The sequence below is a fragment of the Lepisosteus platostomus genome, chromosome 7 (assembly GCF_059453375.1).
Source record: "Lepisosteus platostomus isolate fLepPlt1 chromosome 7, fLepPlt1.hap1, whole genome shotgun sequence".
In the NCBI taxonomy this organism is placed as follows: domain Eukaryota; kingdom Metazoa; phylum Chordata; class Actinopteri; order Semionotiformes; family Lepisosteidae; genus Lepisosteus; species Lepisosteus platostomus.
The window spans coordinates 3227268-3249009 of record NC_142617.1 but is presented as its reverse complement, the minus strand read 5'-3'; the positions used below and the strand labels follow the sequence as shown (position 1 = coordinate 3249009).

General features: G+C 36.9%; 1 protein-coding gene across 1 annotated transcript in view; it reads right to left on the bottom strand.

Annotated features, from left to right (window-relative positions):
• The window catches only part of lsamp (limbic system associated membrane protein), a 628278-nt gene that overhangs the window by 214939 nt on the left and 391597 nt on the right, over positions 1-21742 (bottom strand). The window lies entirely within an intron of this gene.

Sequence of the window (21742 nt, the reverse complement as noted above, 5' to 3'; positions counted from 1 at the left end):
AACATAATAAACATAAAAAGCAGTTCAGGTTGTGGGGACATCACATGGCAGTAATGTATGAACTAGGTAGCAGAGGTGCTGTGAGCTGTACAGCGTGTACAGTATCATCAACCCAGGCATTCTGCTGAAGCCAAAACATCAACTCATTTAAAGGCACATCTCTTGACTCAATTTCTTGAGTCAATTAGCTACTGAAAAATCAACTGAGCCAGAAGACTCCAGGGACCTTCCCCTTGTGGGTGACTGTTCATATTATTTTTTTATTTGCAGTTTTATTTTTTCCTGTTCCCCGTGACAAAACGTAATAAAAGATGGTTGCATTCTGTAGAGTTTTGACACTATTGTCCTCATGATGGCCAAGGCCACCACGAAAAACTCCAATTCAGGCAGATATTATAAATATGATCAAATTGTGACACCAGTTTTAAAATGCCCTGCTGTATAAATGGGTCTAAATAATAAATACGTTGTCTGATAGAATAAATGAATCACAGAATTGTGTCTGAAAGGGTTAAGACCATGTGTTAAACATTTCTGTGACAGCTCTGATTTAATTCTTGCTTTAGCTGGTGTTTTTTATTGAAGTTTTCATTTTTACAGCAAGTTAAAAGATGTACAGTATGTAGGCAAAAAGTGGCACAACATATTTTTGACATGTATTACTCTCCCCAGTCATGATGCTCTGAAATGTAATCAGGATGCAGTAACTTCAGAAAATGAAGTGATATAAGGACCCATATACAGTACAAAGATGGACATATTAGAAACAAAGAGGAGACATCAATAAAAAGGACCCAGTGAGCACAGAATAGGCAGTCCATTAATTGTGTAGTGAAACATGGCCTAGTTAAATGAAACACAATTTGGACTAGCTTTCAGCTGCAAAATTCCTATTTAGTGTAGTCGGTGTGACTACAGTAAGTTAACCCAAAATGCCTCTTATTTAAGCATGTTTTTTCTGGAAATGGTACTGAATTGAGGAGGGATTGTTTTTAGAAGCTGGTACAAACATATCCTCTTTTTTTTTTAATTTTGATTGATTTGACACATATTTTGGCTGATCCCTGTTTGAACCCCTGGTCATATTTCTAGGTAGGAATTACTGTATTTTGGTCTGTAAGTTATTACTTTCACCTCCCATATCAAAGTTACTTGTGAATGGCACATTTGATCAGGGAAGGTTAAGGTTTTCAAGCAGAAGGCTGAACAGCTCTGTGGCTCGGTTTGTATCTTGTGTGTCACCAGCACCTTCAGCAAATGTTTTTTTTTTTCCTGTCAGCAATCAGATTGTGAAATGGAAAGAAAAGGTAACATGTTATGAAGGTCACACATCTGGAACATTCCTGAAGGAAGTATTATTTCTGCACTTTACCAAAATTTTCATGTTGTCAATACACTCAGACAGAAGCAGTATAAAATACTCCTCGTAAAATTAATACCTGGCTGCATTTTTATATTTAACTGATAATGGTAATTCCTAGAATTTTCCTAGTGATTAATATTTCCTTTAATAATCTCATATCTTTTAATAGGATTAGCTACATCAAATCTTGCATATATCTTTGTTGCATTTGAAGGTGATGAATTTCTTTACAGAAGAATATGTCAATAAAGACAACTGATGGACTAATCTGATGAAGAATGTTTTCCTGTGAAAGGCATATCTCAGTGTTTTTTAAGTCTAAATCTTCCTAAGGTGTCTAGGATTGATGATAGTGATGATGACGGTTTTTACATGCTTGTTATGTTCAACAGCACCTTGAGAGATTTTTCAATTCCAAAAAATGTATCAGCCAGCAGAAATGGGAAAAAATAAGTCCAAGACTGTCTTTCCATACCTCTGCTGAGATGTGAGACTGCATACACTAACATGAAAGTCTGGCTTATTACTGTACATCCATGTACCTGTATGTATTTTGGTAAACAAACATTTTTTGGTCTTGTTTAGATTAATAACATTAGTTATATTAAACTATTTTATAATTCAGGTAATCTTTCACAATGTGAAAGCATTTTAACTTACTAAGTTAAGTAGAGGCTAATTCTATGGTGAAATGTATTTAAAAATTTGACTTATTTTTGTAAGCAGAAGAACTGCACTTGTCTAGATTGTCTTAAATACATCATGGGGTATGGGGAGACTGAGACTGTGTTAGACATATTGCATGGACTGTAAGTGCACTACTGTGATTTAAAATACTGATAATTTTATTTTTTCGGAATCATATATCCAGGTTATGAATTCTTCTGCAAAGAAATATCTTTACTTGAATGTACTGTATGTTTCTCCTGCTTTGGTTCTCAAGAACAAAAGGAAATCGCAGTCAGTACAGGGTGAGGGAGATTAACAGTATGGACTACTTCTGATCCCTACCTGATCTTGACTTCAACCGATGTTGAAAGTCCAGATATGTTCTTGATCTTAATAGCAATGTCTTCTATTACAATTAATTTCCACACTCAAAACCAACCATTTTTACTTTTTTTTTCATAGCAAAGTTGATATCTGTCTTAATGTTAAACATGTCTGTATTATCTCACAAACTGTATAAGACGTAAAAGAAACAGGATCAGGATAGCTACTTTTCTGTCTTGTATGTGAATGGAAGACAAATTTAATTCTAAATATAGCGCATGCCTACATCTCTCACATTATACCCTTTGTCTGCGGAAGATTCAGAGACATGTAACAGCTGGTTAGTTATCATCATTGTTTAATTTTGAAATCCTCAGGGGCTGGTTGCAATAAGGTTAAAAAGAAGTAAATGGCTATCATTAAGCACAAAAAGCATGAGTGAATTTGGGCAAAGCATCTAATCAAATCCCTTTTGATAGAAATCCTGATTGAGGACGGCATTCATTATGGCTTGATCTTGTCTATACCTCATTGCACCAAATTTCTAATGCATTTTCAGTCTTGTTAGCTTTTTATGTTAAGTAAATACCACAATTCAATTCAATTGGTTCAGTACTGAATATGAATAACAGTTTAGGAATTGTAGAACAGTTTTCAGAAGATCCCACATAATCAGTATAAGCAATCTCTTCAACAGGGTTAGGCTAAACATGCACCAGTTTGAAATTAATGAACTATGGGGTCATCTTAGCATTAGGTCCTTAGTTTTATTTTGGTGTGATTTAAGTCAATAAATCAGACTGATTAAACCAAACAGTCTTCACAGGTTTAAAAAAAAAAGTATTGCAATGGAATGGCTGCTTGTTAGCTATCCTTTGTGAAACAAAATCACTCAGTTTCTAAAGCAGTCTAAAGATGCTGAAATTATTCCTAGCCCTTGGAGTGTTCTTGATCTGTGACATTTAGTCATTTTCTCTTTTTGAATGCATTAGCAGGTAAGCTTGGAGGCTTAGGAAATTATTCTGTTGAATGTCTAAATGTTGCAGTAGCGAAAACTCTTTAACCCTAAGAACTAGAGCGATATCTATTTTGTTTGTAAACTAAATTACAAAGGATTCTAAAAATGTGAACAAGGCACAGTGGTATCTACTAGGGTGTGATTTTTTTTCTCTCCAGCAATGGAAATTGTGTTATAAATGCATTTCTTTTTCTGATTTCTTTAAACATTGTAAACACTAAGCAGGATCTGAATGAGCAGTGCATTAACAACACACACTGTACATATAGTATATTTACATACAGCCATTCATATAAAAGATTACTATCATTCTGTGTTCTTAGTGCTACAAATGGTAGCCGAGAGCCTTCACCATTAAAAGCAAAACTGTGTCCAAATGATGTACAGGAACATACTGTAATCTGTTGAAAGAAGTAAACTAAAAGAATAATAAAGACAATTTAATGTGACTCTATTCATTTTTATATTTAATCACAGATTTAAATTAAATAGTGTAATAAATAATTCTCTTTATCCGTTGATGTTGTACATGCAGAGTTCATTACTTTTCAAGAACGTTACAGCCCAAAAGAGATGATAAATGTAAATAAAAAATAAATTAAATTAGACCCGTGGCTGGTAGGTCACTCCTGTCCATAAAAGTGGAAAACAGTGAACATGTTGTTCCAGGGTTATTTAAGCTGATTCCCTGTACGTATTGAAGTAGAACAAAATGAAGTAGCATGAATCCCAAAGTTCAGTACACATGTTAAAGGAGAATGAGCAGCTTGGAGAGGGAACAGACAAAGGGAATCCTTTGGGATACTAAGAAGTTCAATCTCACAGCAATGAGGACAAGGGATGAAACCTCAGACACTGACTGATTTCAACAACCATGAGAAATAGACTCCAAACCAAAAGCAACCTTTTAACTCAGCTTACTAGTCCTGGCCGGTTTGCAACAATCACCGAAGCAGTGTCTGCAAATCAGAAACACTAAAGCTCCCATATGAGGATAGTTTAAGTTTAATGGAGCCTTCTCTTTATTTTTATTGCATTTGCATTTGCATGTTGTGTTTTAAAGGACTTTTCCTTCACTTGAAGAGAGATGGCTTTGAGGCAAAACATTTTGTTTAAAAATAAACATGCAAGCTTGAGCTCAAAGGGGGCGTGGGAGTCTGGAACAAACCACCCAGCCTTGTTGTCGGACTAAATAGAATCGCTTATTTCAAGAAAACAAACAAAGATTCCCAGTGCAATTAGATATTAAACACCTGAGAATTTGGACTGAGTGGCCCTCTCTCAGATGTAACCTTTGTTATGTTCCTATGTATTATTAAGTTGATGAATTCCCTCAATCCTTTCTAGTGCACTCTGAAGTCACCTTGTGGCAGAGTTGGTAACTGTGTTGTGCATCATCCTATACATGTCAAGGCCGGTACAGCTCAGGGATGGAGCTGACCCTCTCACTCCTGTGGAGCCTGTGCATAACTCTAATTCATTTGGCTGGGAATGATCTCCCTCTGATGCTCATCATCCTCACCTTCCCAAGGGGATTTACTGCAACCTGCCATCAGGTGTTCAGCTCTCCATGATTACTGCAGATATACAACCATGCATTGGCTAAATTGCATTATCTTTATGATACCGTCTTATTTATAAACCCTTAAGCCATCTGAGTTTCTATGATTTCTACATAATTTGGAAAATAATATACCTTATTTTGTTTTCAGGTGAATTTCTACCTATAACCTGAAGAAATGTGGGGGTGCACTGGTATGAAGCTTTGGTTAAGGCCTTTGCATGTAATTCTTTAATGTCAGCCACATTCATTTCAGTTAACTATAATAAAACATTCATTTTGCAAGGATGGAAACCGATGATGTGTTAGATTCCATAGACTGTGGAATAGTGCACTTAACATATTGGGGCTTATAGAAAGAAGCAATTAAAGGATATAAAGAAATCCATTTTTCCTCCCTTCTTTCTTTGCAGATACAGTTGTTCCTATTTATGCAGTATAGAGTGTAAAAGCATTAGAGTTCCCAGAACAATTTTAATTTCAAAAGCACTAATAAAACACTGTTTTGTTTATTGGTGGAGAACATATTTATATGGAAATTATGTTGCTATAATATAATAACAATAAACATTAAAAGGAAAACCAAATAGCAGTCTAAGGTGTACATCTGCTGAAGAACTGATAATTTAAATTTTTTTTTTTAGTCTTGGCTGGCATAGCTTCCTTTGTTCATTAACTCACAGATAATAAAGGGGAAATCTGCTTAAAAACATGCAGAAAAGACAGCTATGAAAGGCAAAGTACAAAGGCAACATCACGCAAACATACTTTTTTATTTTTTGGTTTAATCAGTACTGTAAGTATAAACCTACTCATAAACCAGGAAGTACGATTAATTTTCATTTGACAAACTCCACGGTGTCTCTTCTGATGTCAGTTAACAGACTCCATGGAGCTGCCTTTGATGCCCTAGGAAGCTGCTTAAGATTTCATTTTGTCCTATTTTTCCGAAAGTGCTTATAGGAGGGGGACCACCACTGGATTTCAGTGCCCACAGCAGCCGGCAGCCCCCCTGCATGGCAGATCAGGTAGAGAAATTACTCCACCAGTTGAAGTTTGGAGGAACTCTAAGGAGGCCTGATTTACTCTACTCTTTCGGACAGTGCCACGGGTTGTTTAATGGCCAAGAGGCAGGACCATGGTTTAACATTTCATCTTAAGGATGGCACCTTCTCAACATGGTCACTCCAGTCATGATACTGGGAAATTATAGCCACGGGGGAAGAGCACCACCTACTGGTCTACCAATGGTTTTCCTTAGAGCTCTTCTGTCCCAGTACTGACTCCGCTCAACCTTGCTTAGCTTGCTTAGCTCCTGAGATTTCACAAGATTGATTGATTCATCGATCTGTCTAAATTTTAAATCACATCTAGTGTGCTTAGACAGCAGGCTTTGGATGAAAGTCTTCTTTCCAAAAGATTTTTATCCATTTTGTGGGTCAGCTGTGAAAAAGTTCCTTTCTGCAAATCTTCAACACTAGCAGATGTGTTGATACATCGAACATGTCATCAGCGTCGCTGATAAAGACACTGAAGCTGCCATCCCCACTAAAAAGGATAATCATTTCTTCCAGTGTTTCATGCACAATAGTCTCTGAAGAAATAACAATACAGCCTTTCAACAGAAAAGAAATTTGCCATACTGAATTTAGGGCACCTATTTCATTTTATGAATTGCCAGCTCTTTTCATTGACCGCAGTATGCACGCAGCACTTTCTGCTGGAAACTGGGGAATACAGTGCTTCACTGAATGGTGCATATGGCATTTTTTATTAGGATTTACTTTATTTGTTTCATAAATTTCAGAGTATGTGCATCCAGAAATCCGTTTTATGCATGTACAGAGGATGGGCACTTTACACATAAGGCCTTGCTGACTGAGTGAAAAGACAAGTATTTCCACTACTGCCAGAGACAAATTATTTCTCTAGCTGTAGCTGTATTACAGGAAAACAGAAAGAGAATGATTTAATTTACAGTACATTTTTCTACTATTGATGAAAACCTTTCAGTATGTCCTCTTACTCAAAACCCTCAGAATCTAACCTTTCCTCTTGCGCTCACAAAAGCTCCTGCAGAAGTTCTTTTTAATTAGTTCTTTTAATTGGAGGACCAATTATATAACGCATTAGTGCTTTCCCAGTTAAGCAAGAATTAAGTTCAAGTATTCAGCTCTGTTTTTGACGATTTATGTTTTAAAGTAGTTGCTGGAGAGGGCATTATTCTGGAAATTGTAAATAATTAGCTACCAGTTAAAATTTCATTATAAAGTACATTTTAAGCCAAATACCTAAGTAAAGGCAACTTGCGGATAAGAAGAAAATAAAAGTTTTAAATACTCCACAAGCTCTTGATTTTATGTGCCATGGCAAAATGAATTCTCATTATGCCAGTAATATACAAATCCAATATACCTCTGGATTTGAAGGTATCAATCTCCACAAAGAAAATAAACCATACTACAGTACATTTTTTTAAATAGTGAATATTTCCATTTCACTCTATCCAAACTCTGTCTGGAGACTTTACCTCCTGTGAAGGATCATTCTGCTTCTCTGAGTGGTAATAGGATGAAATTGAGGGAGAGCTACAAGGTACTGGCACATGTTTTTCGCCTGACCTTGTATTTTGAAACTTCTCCACCATCTGCTAACATGTATGACTCAGATCATATGACATCAGATCCTTCCCAAATGGGAATCTATTGCCATCCCCTTCGAAGAAAAATCAATATGCTTTCAGTGCTTGGCCCTCAGATTGGACTATGTATTGATACCAGATTTCCTCCAAGGACTCTTGAAATAAATCACATTTTCTACAACCCCCAGAGCCCTTTGCAATATGCCTGTGAGAGCTATTTTTATATGTAAAACTATTGTATAAATAATTCAGTAAGCCTTTACACGAATGAGGCTAAAAACAGTCATAACTCTTTCATAAACACTACACAACATGAAAAAACAACATGCATAATCCTTTACAAGCATTTATGCAAATGACATTACTGGCATGCAGTTATTTGTAATGTTTCATAACAAGACATAGTTTTAGCTGCAGACTAAGAGTAGGATTCCAGTTTGGAAGGAGTCAGGTGAAAATGATGGAAGACTCCATAAAGGATTTGAGAGATGACAGGGATTTTCTTTAGCTGCAGCTCAGTAACAGTGGTCTTGATATGTTTATGTTAATTTTTATTTTGCCATGTGGTTTTTAAATGTGTGTGTTTATTGGTTACGAAGTGTTTATGAAAGAGCTATGACTGATTTGTGGTCGAATTAAAGTATAGGGTTACTGATAACTTCACTTCTCCAGGGCTGTAGTTCAAGAGCTATTTGTTGAATACAGAATATAAGCATTTACACCTAATCTAGCTTCCCAGAATAAATACTTTATCCTTTTTGACACTTTTACCTATACGTGTATCATATATAAAAAAACTCTTTTGTTTGTTTGGAAGGTGTGGTGGAATAAAGATGTATCCAGAATCTTCATCTGAGAAATTGCCTGTGTCAGAATGCAGTCTGTTAACTGTATCAGTTGGCAGCTCTACAGACTTTTCTAAATATATCAGCACAAAAAGTCACTGATGCCTTTAAACAACAAATGTTAACACCTCTCCACACACTGCAGCTGGTAACCTGGTTATTTACAAAAGTGTGCTTGCTACATACTTTGCAGGGGAAATACATCATCCAACTCACTTAGGACTTTCTTAGCTTCCCATTGGTGGAGAAGGAGTTGTGGCCAATGCAAGGTCAAGGGGAACCTTCAGGCTCCATGCAATTCATCAAAAATTAGAGCTGGGGCCCCAGATAATGAACCCACTATATCTAGTCTAGAGCTAAATTATAAAATGTGTATGGTGGTGAGGCTGCAGACAGCTTCAAAGCCTAGCATAAACTAACCTGCAACTAAATGCATGAATCACACTGATCATTATCTTCTGCTTCATTATGCTATAACTTGTCATGGAGAAAAGAGGCACATCTTATACATTGCACGTTTAGCAAAATGGCTATCATCATCCATCTGGGAGTCCATTTTAAACTACAGGAAAATACACAAACTTCTTACAATGCGTGCTCATGCACTTAAACAGCTGAATGCACCTGAATGTGCTCTGTGCTGTGCTTAAAGGTTTTGAAAGATGACTCTCATACTGTATATAGATTCAAGTTAAAAGACACCATAATGTTATTTCTTTCTTTTAAGCGAAGCATTCTGATCTAAGTAGGTACCGTTTTCGGATAATTATATTGATCCATCTTTCAAAAGAGTTCCTGTTTTTTTCCAATACATAAATGTAAATGTAAAACTAAGTAAGTATTATGTATGTTCTATTCTATTCTAAATCATTCTTACATTTTTTGAACATCCTGTCAATACTGTAGCATTAAGGGACTGATTCGCTATTCAGTTGCTACTGATAGATTAGATCACGCAGAGTTGAGAAGAAACCCTCCATCTCATTAAATGAAACCAAACTCATGTTATTTATCTAGCATTCAGAATAGAAGTCATACCCTGCTGTTCATGAAGGAACAGTGAAATAATGGAACAGGTATTAGGTTTATTCCATGCTGAAAAGAGAAGAAAGAAAACACAACATTTCGGCTGTGGAGCCTTCTTCGGGTGTAAGGGTGTAATTACAAGCTTTGGCTTACACCCGAAGAAGGCTCCACAGCTGAAATGTTGTGTTTTCTTTCTTCTCTTTTCAGCATGGAATAAACCTATTACTTGCTGCTTTGCAGCCTACGTATGCTGACGCAGCTACCCACCTGAACTACAATGAAATAATGACAGAAAATGTAGTTGGCAAGAATATCACAGAATTAAAGGTGAACACATGACATCTGGATTTCATGCAGACAAAAATAAATAAAGTCTGAGGAGTAGAGCTTGTCCAATGCTGTACAGATATCTAAAAATAAAATCTAAGGATTATAATAAGAATAATCTTCCAACTTCCCAAATCCCAGTCAAACTTACAGCAGCTTAAAAAAAATGAAACAACACTTATAGAAACCTGATCCTCCAAAGCCATCAATTCTCAAAATTATAATATTATTTTTTTAATCTAACTGACAAGCTTGAAAAGTTAACTTTGTTATAGCCTTTATACATTTTTGTATATATGTTGTGATACAGTATATATACATTTTGCACATATGGGTTTATGAACATATTAAAATACATATAATCTTAAGAAGTAATTTAAATAACTCTGACTTTGAGAGACATTATATTTTGACACCTGCATAATATCTAATTATGATGTATAAGATAAATCTACCAACAGGGCAAGTGGCTCATCTTCCTATAGACAAGATCTTTTCACAATACATCTTGTTGCATTTATAATGTAAATTCTCTCCTTTATAGTATGGTAACAGAAAGATAGTTTTGTACCAAAACAGGAGGATTTCAAAATAGAAAACTTTCATAATAGGCACACACTTCAAAGATCATTTCTTGGGCTTGGCAGGAAGAATATATTAACATCTGCTGCAGTATTAGGAAATTCATTTATTCCAATGCAGCACTAGTCATTCAGGACAAGGGTAAGTGTGCAGGATCTGAAACTGCTGTTCTGCTTATGCAACGTAGCTCCAATCTGTTAAGAGCTCTTTAAATTCTTTGCTTCAGTAAAGCAGCAAAGTTTGCCAAATTGAAAAATGCTTGTCTTGAGTCCTAGTAAGTAACAGACACAAACAATAGCAAAGATCTGTCTAATGCAATGTCCAACATTTGATGGCATTCACAGGAGCCATATTTGCACAATTACCTAAAGTACAGAATTACATAAACCAGGAAGGCAGTCATTTCTACAAGACCACACTGGGCAAGATTATCAAACAGCATGAATACTGTCCCTTTGACTTTTAATGAGATTTCATGTGGAAATCAAAGACCATTGTGCTGATGTCTGAATTACAGTAAATCATTCAGAAACCTTTTCCATCTGAAGAAAAAGAACTGCTTGTAAGTTTAAAATAAGGACACTTGAAGTCTTAAGTTACTGTTTTGTATTTTGCATTTTTGTTTACATACAGCTTTTAAACTGTATGTATGTAACATGACTGGCTTCCCGTCTCAAATGTATATAACAGAGCACAAAGTTTGTGGATCCCTTTAAAGATTCATACAACAGCAATTACAGTTAACAATAACACTCATAATATATGCATTATCTTTTCTCAAATATGAACGATACAAGTTACTGTTATATTTCATGTATTTTCAGATGTTATAGGTGTCAAATAGTAGTATATGTATCTTCAATTTAAAATTATATTGTAACAAGCCTAGCCATCAACCTTTGACCATTGTTTTTTTTAATTTAAGCTTTTTAAAAATAAAAAAATACTTTTCTGTATACATAGGGACTTTATCACTTTAGCGCTTTGAGGAAATCTGTTTAATTAAAAAAGATCAAAAGCCTTATTTAACATCAGACTCTGGCTGCCTAATTTGCATGCCTAGTGCCACAATGTAGCACAGATGACTCAGGCAGAAAAGGTCAGGATTCTGGAGAAAATTTTAATGAGTAGAAGATTTGCTACAATAGAAGATAGCGTCAGGATCTAAATAATATTCCTCTTCCTCATTCCTCTCCATCATTGTTCTGATGATAAAAATGTGTACAAAACAACTTTTTAAAAAATGTATACAATCCTGGATCACGGTAAATCACAAAGAAATTATAATTTATGGAAAGGACAACAAGATTTACAAATATGGCTTTTACGAATAAACATACATATTTGAAATCTTGTTAATATACTGTACAATGTCATAGAGCAGAAGCGCTTAAAATAATAAAATGTGCAGTAAAAAGGAATTTCATATTTTACCATGCTAATGTTTTCAATAACATCTCCCAAGTCACCGCTCCTGAGCATTATATGCGTCAGATTTTGAAAGCAATTTAATGTACCACAAATAATGAAAATAGTCTATTTCTCTGTCTGGGGCCTGAGCGGGTCATTGTGACCTCTTCTTGAAAAGGATTTACAATTAATTATCCACAGGAATTGCATGCCATGCAACGCAAATAGCAAACAAATGTTTTAAAGCATTTTACAAGACAACAGTACAGTAAATTAGTTTATTTTGCAAATATAATCAAAGGGAAACTGAAATTTGTTTAAATTTCACAGGAAACTGAGATAGGTAGGAACTAGATGTGACTGGTGCAATATCACTTAAAAGGTCTGGGTTTGCAACTAATGGATTAAAAGTTAAGGAGCCAAAGAGGATATCTAAACGTGTCATATGAGATCATATCATTACCTCCAATTTTACTTGGGTTTTTCGGAGGGCAGTGTGTATACAAACAATATAGATTTTTGTAGCTTTAAAACAAGATTCACACTTGTGGACAGGAACATTATCTACAGAGCTGATTTGAAAAGAATGAAATCACCACACAACTCAAAAGAAAGGAAGGGGATTTTGTAAAAAAAAATTAAAGATGCATAGCTGCACGGTAAAGCATTTTTTAAAAAGCTGATTTTTTTAAAAAATAGTTTTTTAGAAAGACAATGTTTTAAACCTATTGAGGTACAATTAGCAGTGTAACATTCAGTTTTGGCGTACATTTATTACTTTTGATGGATTGTTTGGTTGAAAAAACAATGAAACACTAGCTGCCCAAGGACAGAATCACACAACGTTAACCAGCTTGACATTTAGCCAGTGTTAGCAAAATTGCAAACATTTATTTTCACCAGAGATAGCAGTTGATGTGGTCTGAGCCTGTGTTTGTGTGATATACACACAAACACCCGAGCACAGAGGGTAAGACTGAGGCCAGGCTTGTATGCAGACATGGTCTAATAATTACCTCCATTTTACAGAGTTCAGATTTGGTTGCAAGCTCAGCAGCCAGCCTACACAACAAATACAGTTGATAAAATACACATTTTTTTTCTGTGGTACAGAGAAAAGCCTCACGTCCCAACTAATTTTGATTCATGTACTGCCATCAATGCCATCAATCAGACCTCTGCCTTGTTTACCCGGGTTTCTTTTCACAAAGGCCAAGGCAAGATTGGACAGCTATCCTGTCAGGAAGTGCTCTCGTTAGGTATTTGACTCATGCTGGGCATTGGCAGGATTTGTTGTACATAATGTACAGTACATGTCTTCGTAGCTTGGGAGCTTGGGAAAAAGTAGACCCATGAGTGGCCCGCATGGTCTCTGTAATCCTATACAAAGACTTAAATCTACCACCATCTGTATTCTCTTATGTACTGTACCACCACTTCAAACTTTAAAAAAGGCATGCATGTCCCTTTATTCATGGGAATTGTAGAGAAAAAAATGTTGGATTACATTAAATGTAATAAATAAAAAAAATAATAATATTAAATACACTGGGTTTAAATCAGTGTCGACAGTATAAAAAGTTACTCATTTAAGTTAGTCTTTAAAGATTCCTAATTAGATATGCAGTAATTTTCTAGGCAATTAAAATATGAGCCATTATCACAAGCAAGAATGCCACAAACAGTTCCTTCGACGCACATCCTACAGCTGTAGTTATGATTTAGAAAATAAAAAAGCCTTCTGTGTGAAAAAGATTTCAGCCCAGGAACATTGTGGCATCCCAAAGACACAGGCCATTGGAAATAACAGTTTGGAACTGTTCATGTGGATTCAGAAAAGGGTCTTAAATTGACCTACAGCAATTTAGTTTCATAATATATTTATTTTACAAGTAAATATTTCAACGATTCTGTCCAATTGCAAATATTAAATAAAAATTAGCTTGGAGTTGTTTTTTCTGATATAAAAAGTATAATTATGTTAGAACCATGCTTATGTTTTGTATATAAGATAACGTGGTTCTTCCCAGATTTTTTAAGGTAACCTTTTATATACAGTAGAATGTCTGTAAGGATACAGACATCTTATTCAAAAGCTTACACACATCTTAAATATAACCTATTATATAAGATGAAATGTGCTTCCTTCAGATTTTTGCACCTTCCCTGAATGTGTAACATCTTCTATTACTTGCGAGACAAATAATGTAAAATATGAGTGACCACAGACACTCAGTTTTATGAATAAGAATGTTTTCTGTTGTGCTAGCTGTTGGGAAAATAGCTACCTACTTAATATGAAGAAAAGAAGTTATAGAAATGACATAGCAAGGAACATGGTTAGTACTGAGGCTGAAAACCAGAACACTCCTGAAAGGCTTCATAACCCTCTGTAAAGGTTATGACAGTAGGAGAATAAAGCGTTCTTTTCTCTTGACCCTCCCTTCATGGCACCAACACCTGTGGAGAACTTAGAATCAAGTGAATGTGATTTTTCTACAGCTTGGAGTTACTGTACCTGGACATCAACATTTTGAAACGAGAGTGTTCCTCAGTGCGTTAATTTGATAGGTACAGTGTTGTTAACTGCCTACTTTTTTCGTGATATTCGTTTACTGTGAATACGTGTGTTTTATGGTATATGGAATACAATGCATTAATCATCTGTCCATCTATTTTAGAACTGCTTTATCCAGTACAAGGTTGTGGGGAACGCTGGAGCCAAACCCAGCAAGCAGTGGATGCATGATGGGATGCCAGTCCCTCACAGGGCACACACGGACAAACACACACACTCAGTCCAGCGGCAGTTTTTCCTCAGTTCCCAGAAGCCAATAAATGTACCAAAATAGCTTTGGACTGTGGGTGTAAATCGGAGCACACGGTTGAACCCCAAGTGAACACGGGGAGAATGTACAATTTCCACACAAATAGTACTCCCAGAATTGAACCCCAGCGCTGAGAGGATGCAGTGCTCACCACTGTGTCACTGTGCTTGCTGGAAAATAACTATTGTTTATCTACAGTACATATAATGGATTTCAAGGGTGTTCTCTGAATCTGGAAGGTGGCTTTAATAACATAAATTGGAGTGTTCCACCTTGACCACAGTTAGTTGAGTCTGTGAACAAATCCCAGCTACATTTTTGTTCCCCAATCTTGTTCTTTTGTTTGTTTCAGTTTTACAACTGATATAATATGATGCTTGAAACATTCTAATAATGTCTGTGATGCAGCTCCTTTTGTTCCCATTGAAGTGAGAGACAGCAGCAGTTTGCGTGGGTGAAAGGCCGTAGGCAAGCCTAGAAGACAACCGCTATAAATTCGCATAAACAACAAACTCTGTCGTACTGTAAATCTTTCCTGTGGTGTGACTTGCTCTTGTGTATCAGTCTTGATTTATACCAGACAATAACACAAAACAATTACGGTTCAAATTTATTTTAATAATCAATACTGTTTGAGTGGTTTACTTTCTTAAACAGCTTAAACCATCTGCAATATTTTAAAACAAGTCTGCTTCTCAACTAGTTGACATATAATTGCAATACAATGAATTGCAGAAGTTATACAATAGATGGGTGACTTATTTCTAAGCCTAAGACCCCTGTGTAAATCTCTGCCTAGGAGTACTTTTGCCCATAACAAATATACAGTATGCAAATTCCTACTGAGGTGAGTACAGGCACATTCTAAGCTGGACTACTTGAAGCTACTATGCTAGCCAAAGGGAAACAATTCATAAGGAGTTCTCAAAACAGACCTTGAAATCCTAACAACTTGGCTTCTGTAGCCAAGATAACTGTGACCTATTTTTAATAAGCAAAGGAGTCTAGCTGAAAGCGTTTTCCCTTTGGGTGAGGCTTAAGGCACACTCTCACAGCAGCTGTGGGAAACTTAGTACTGTACTGCTGTATGTTACCTGCTGTGTAGAATAAAGGAAGTCTCAAACCTTGTATATAGAGATGAAGAATGAGTAGCAATTTAAAACCAGGTTATCCGGGGCTGCCATTCCACAACCTTTCTCTTAAAAGCCACCTAGTGACTATGTTGAAATTAAAACATTCTATATTTGCAGCCTAGATTGCTTTTCAGACCACGTTCGTTTCTTGTATAACAATTGTATGTTTCAAAACACATGCATAAAGGCACACTGCCAATGTGTCAAATAAACATCATTAGTGCTGCTTCCTCAGCAGTTAAAAGTGTTATGGCAGGCCAGCTAAAGACCTGTGGCCTCTTATCTTTGTAAATAGTCTCACAGTGGGTGCTAATGAGTTACTTGATTAGATTAGGGATTAAGTGTGTTTTTAACTAATCTTGATTGGGTTAATTCCGATTTTGTTTGGACATGGATGGTCCTAGTGTAGTGGTATTTGTTATTGTCTGGGAGAGTGCTGGCTTTGTGTTTGCTTGTCCTGAAAAGAACTACACTTAAACCTCCTGGACTTCACTTTTTGTGGCCATCAAGTGTTTTTGTACTTGCAGATCCTTGGGACTGTCCTCCCTGAGGGTAGGGTCTGTCACATATGCCTTTTAGTGAACCTTAAAATTTAAGCAATTTGACAGTGACTGACTCTTGCCCAATCTTCCTATGTCTACTAAAAAAGGAAGAGTGAAAAAATGTTGTTATTCCAAATGATTTAAATCTCCAATGGGAAATGTTTGGTTCAAATACAGACATTTATATAAACCCAAATTCAATTCAAGTGAAGAGATCACTCTGAAACTAAAGACCACCACAGCAGTGTTGCGAATATAATCATACACATACATACAGTACAATTCAATAAGTTTGTTAGCTTTGTGTTGAAAGACAGACAGCTGGTAGATGACATTTAATATGGACACATTCAGGTAAAAGCCAGTAGCAAAAACATGAACTATATTACAAGATAGGAAACACTGATCTTGAGGAAGATACATATTAAAAGACAGAATGACAAAAAGGGTGTTTATCTTTATATCCTTTTCATCTTCTACTCAAACTGCTTCTGTGGAGAAGAAGGACAATACATTTCTCATACTACTCATTTAAAAACATACTTGTGTGATGAAGATGTGAAAGTTATTCCAGAGGTGCACTTCTGTCAAGATTTGAGGCCCATTTAACATTTACAGATGATCTGGATGATGTGTGGCATCTAGGGCTCAGAGACCAGTGCACAGGCACATGCTTGTCTGGGGTCAGTGAGAGGAATGAGTCAGATGCTGCATTTCTGCATATCATGTTGTAGATGCTTGCCACATGGCACTATCTACAACCTGATCCAACACATGTATTGCAGATTTCCAGCATGTATTGCTTCCATCAGTCTACAAATACTCATTGTGACTGTCATAGCAGACCCCTTGTTGCCCAACCATGTTCATGACAAATGTTAATCAGATTAAAGATATTTTCTAGATCATGTCGGCAAAAATGCCATTTTCAAACCAATAACTTTATCACATTGCTGCACTTATAAGTGGTAAGTTTCTTTTTATGCTCAGGATATCTATGGAGGTGAGCTATTGACAAAGCCCTTGAGGCCAACTCTTTGCTGTCCTCTAGTGATGATGCTATTGTCATTTCACCCTCCAACAGAGCAATCTGCTACAGGACAAAAAAAACACAGCAATCTTTCTCATACCTCTTCCTGATTTTAAAGCAGTCAGCTATTTCAATATCTACAATTTGATAAGCTCCATTCTGCTATATGCGCAAAAAAAGCATTCAAATTGCCTCAGAAAGTCTCTTCACTGACACGAAGTGGTAACTGTAAAATCTGTAGTGGTTATACTCATGGTTATAGAACCATGCCCTTCAGACACACAGAGAAACCCCAGGAAGGAGGAATCCTCTGGAGGGAGGATGGTATGCATACAGGCAATGGAGGGCCCTATTGCTATGGATTACATTAATGAATAACAGGGCGATTTTCTCACAAGCTGAATCTGCCAGGCTCTGCTATGATTATCCCTCCTTGGCAACCTGAAACAGCTCCTCTGAACATAATAGATTGTGAGATACACTTGAGATAGGATATTAGAGGACATTTTTTCCCTGGCATTCCCACAGTCTTTTTATGCCTGTTTGAAAAGAAAACTTTTTTTTCTGTCTCCCACTGACATTTGTTGATAGCAGGGGTAAGGTATTTTTAATAGTTTAACAATTGAAACATGCATTTGACAACATCTTATCGATAGGAAAAAATGGATGAATTGGAAAAACAAACAGAGGATCACTCACACGTTGCTCAAGCTCTGAGAATAAAATCTTATATCTACTTTTTTCTGATGCAGGCATAAGAGTTTTGTGTGTGTTCTGGAGAAATTCAGAAAACCCTCAAACTGCCACGGGGGAGGTCCTCTGTTCACACAGTGCTGAGCGGGTTAAACGTGTTTGTGCTGTATTCTACACTAACCCCTGCTGGGAGAGCTTCAGAGCAATCAGTGCCTGCCAATAACCCTGCTGAAGAGTAGCCAGCCATGAGGTTGGCTGTAAAACATCTGCGATCATTTTCTTTCTTTCCCTTCCTCGGAGAGCATCCCTTATTATAGGCACCAAGGAAGCTTGCCAAATCTCAGTCTGCCACAGGCTACAGAACCTCCTATCTCTCTTGGCTTATGTTTGAATCTTCTTTTAATAGGTAGATGTGGGAGCTGAACTCATGACCTCCTAATGAGAATCAATGCCAGGCAACTACATATTTTGCTATAAGTGAAACTTATTTTCCCTCATTTTCACTAATTTTAGGCTCATACAGTAGATCGATAGTTAAAGCACATCTAAAGTATTGTAGCTCAATTAATTTATATAGTAGGGGTAAACAATAAATCTACGCACTGACCATGGATTTAACTTTTCAGCCTATTGCATATATTTTAGTGATTCATATAAAAAGTCTGATATGTTGTATATCGGTTTGCTATTTGAAGAAATATACAGTATATATATATATTGATAAAAGCCTCACCCCTAGTAATGACCTCCTGAAGACTTCTGTTCAAAATCTGATTAAATTAATTAATTTCTTCTAAGAAGTAAAAGAAGTACATTTTTAGAGGCTTAGAGACCGTTGTGGTGTTCATCTTGATGTTTGTTCCACAAAACTATCTGATTTCTAGGTGTGAATAGTATGTATTTAATCTAATTTCGATTTCCAGATGCATTCTTACACATTTTGGGCCTTTACACATTTTCACTAGAAATTATATTAAATATTTATTATATTCATTCTTCACATTGATAAAAACTCAACCCACTAGTAGATGGGGTTACACCCCTTATATTTTCTGCACTAATAGCTGAATATTAAACAAGAGCTGAAGTTCCCTTTCTGCAAAATCTGCCATACAAAATATGCAAAAAAAATAGACTTTTCTTAATATAGTCCAAATACAAAGCACTATGCAGGTACTATACTGTAATGCAGACACATTTTTTAAACTCTTGTTTGTTGTGCCATTTTGCTTCTTGTTAAGTTACATGACATAATCTTTTCCAATGCAAGATGAGACTCAGAAAGCTATCAGAAAGCGCTGTTGGTCAGAAATTGCAGGCCTGGCAGATGTTGCTGTCATGATGTGTATTGCTCTATCTGAAGAGCCTACTGTACATCTGTTAATCCTCTCTAAGGCATTAGCCCCCAAAATGGCTATGTAAAGCATCATGGGAAAGCCAGAGTGCCACCACTGAACTGTTAAGGTTAAGATGCAGAAGCATTTAAAGGACCATTCCAAACCACTTAACAGTTGAATGTGTGCAGAAGGTTCAACTACATTACATTGTATGGCTTTTTTGCATCATGTAAATTGGTTTTGGTTCAATTCAAATCCAATTATTTTACAGAAAAATGCCTTTGTTTTATGTATGAAATATGTGAACTGCAGCTGTAGACATAACAGTACTTTTCTGCCCCAGCCTTCATAAATATTCTGGTTTAGTTGATAAAACAGTTGTTTTAGCTGGGAAATGTTTTGCTTTACTGTTGCGTAGTGTGGGCTGCGCTCCTATTCATGTCTAGAAATCAGCCAGGGGACTCAAAGATCAACTGCGATACTGAATCCGTCCCCACGGACAACTCAGATTAGTATTTAAACATTGCAGCCTTTAATTAGGATTCAGGGAGACAGTAGCTAGACAAAACAATCAGACAAGAGAATAAACTAACAAAATGCAATGAGCTAACAAAAGCTTTTAGCAACTGAAAATAAGTCCTCCGTGCTCATTCCGCGTATGTTAAAGCATTCATATCCTGTGTAACAATGTGGGAGAGGGCGGAGCCGCGGCGAGCACCGGTAAAAAGTCAACGCCCCTAACTGAGGGACGGAAGCACTGGTGTGAGGTCAGCAGGGACCAAAAACAACACAAAAAAGGGTGAAAACGGAACAAAAAGCAAAAAGAAAGGTGTACCGGTGTGAATCGCGCCCTCCAGGCTGGGCCTACCCTGTTTAGCGGGGTCCAGTCTGGTAGAGCACGGCGCGTAAGGCAAAAACAAAACAAAAAACGCATTGTCTGAAAAAGATTGTGCCTGCCCCGGTGAAAATACGGGATGGGACAGGCGAAAAGAAAAGAAGAACGCCTTGCGCTGGTTCAGTCCCCTCCGGGACTGTCGGTGTAAACCCCCCCCCCCTTCCGGGGATGTCCCTGCTCGTCCCATTGGGGGGAGGGGGGGGTTTCCAGTGTGCCTTTATATCACCTGCACAGCTGTGGCTCTGTGGCTCATCCTCTAGAAGCCGGGACTACAAAAACGAGGCGTCGCCCTTCTACCAGGGCTCCGCCTCCACAGTGGACACGCCCCCGCGTGACGCCACACCTGCTTCTGAGAAAGCTCATCGGTACAGTAAGACATACCGGAAGTCTGTATTTTTCACCACATAAATATAACACTTGATTTAAACCGTATATAATATACAATATATGCATACAGCATTTCAAAATTGGAGGCTTGAAAAATTGGATCACATTATCAAAAAAAATTGGATCAATTGATCAAAATCCTGACCATAATTGACTTATGGTCAATTAGATCACTTTATTGGCCGTATACAATTTCTTGTGTTAGGAATTTGTCTTTTCACATACCCCAGCTTGCTCTCCATGAGACACACAGACAGGGAGAGAAGCTGGGGGTCAGAGCGCAGGGTCAGCCATTTATACGGCGCCCCTGGAGCAGCTGGGGTGAAGGGCCTTGCTCAGGGGCCCAACGGAGTAGGATTCCTCTACCGGCCGCGGGATTCGAACCGGCAACCTGCCAGCCACAGAGCCACCACCCTTAAACATTGAAACCGTACTGTACATCTAAAAGTCCCTATGTCTTCACCTGGACCCACCACGTAACTTGTCATGATCATAAAGTGGTTGTTATTCCGTGATGTGCCCAGAACAACTACAATTCAATTCCTGGTCATTGCAGGCAGGAACTACTAATTAACTGCTTTGGCCCAAATGGCCTCCTTTATATAACCTTTATGCGACTTATTAAGTTTTGCACTCAAAATTATTTTAATAAAGTAATAATTAATCCATTCTTACATTGTCTAAAAACCAATCAGACTACTGTCTTGGAGGTTATGGTGTTCTTTGACTATGACATTCTGGCCTATCGTCTGCGCTGATGCATGATATCATAAATTTGCAAAGATGGTCAACACTAACATTTTCGAAGACTTCTGTGAGGTTTTTTTTCATTTTTTGGTTATATACACTACTGTAGTCTTGACTGCACAGATATTAATCTAATCTTCATCTTAGAATCTGAAACACCTGAAGTTCTGTTGAAAGAAAAAGTTTTACAAATGAGAGCATAGCCTATTGACAAAATTGGATTTTGTACAATCAAAATTCAGCAGTTAGTTCCCCTTTCCCATTATCTTCTCTCTAAATGATTCATGTAGTCTGTTAGTTAATAAAAACAACCTAAAATGTTTCATTCAGCTATACTGAACCTCTTGGAGCTCTACTCACCAAGCAATATAATATATAATATAA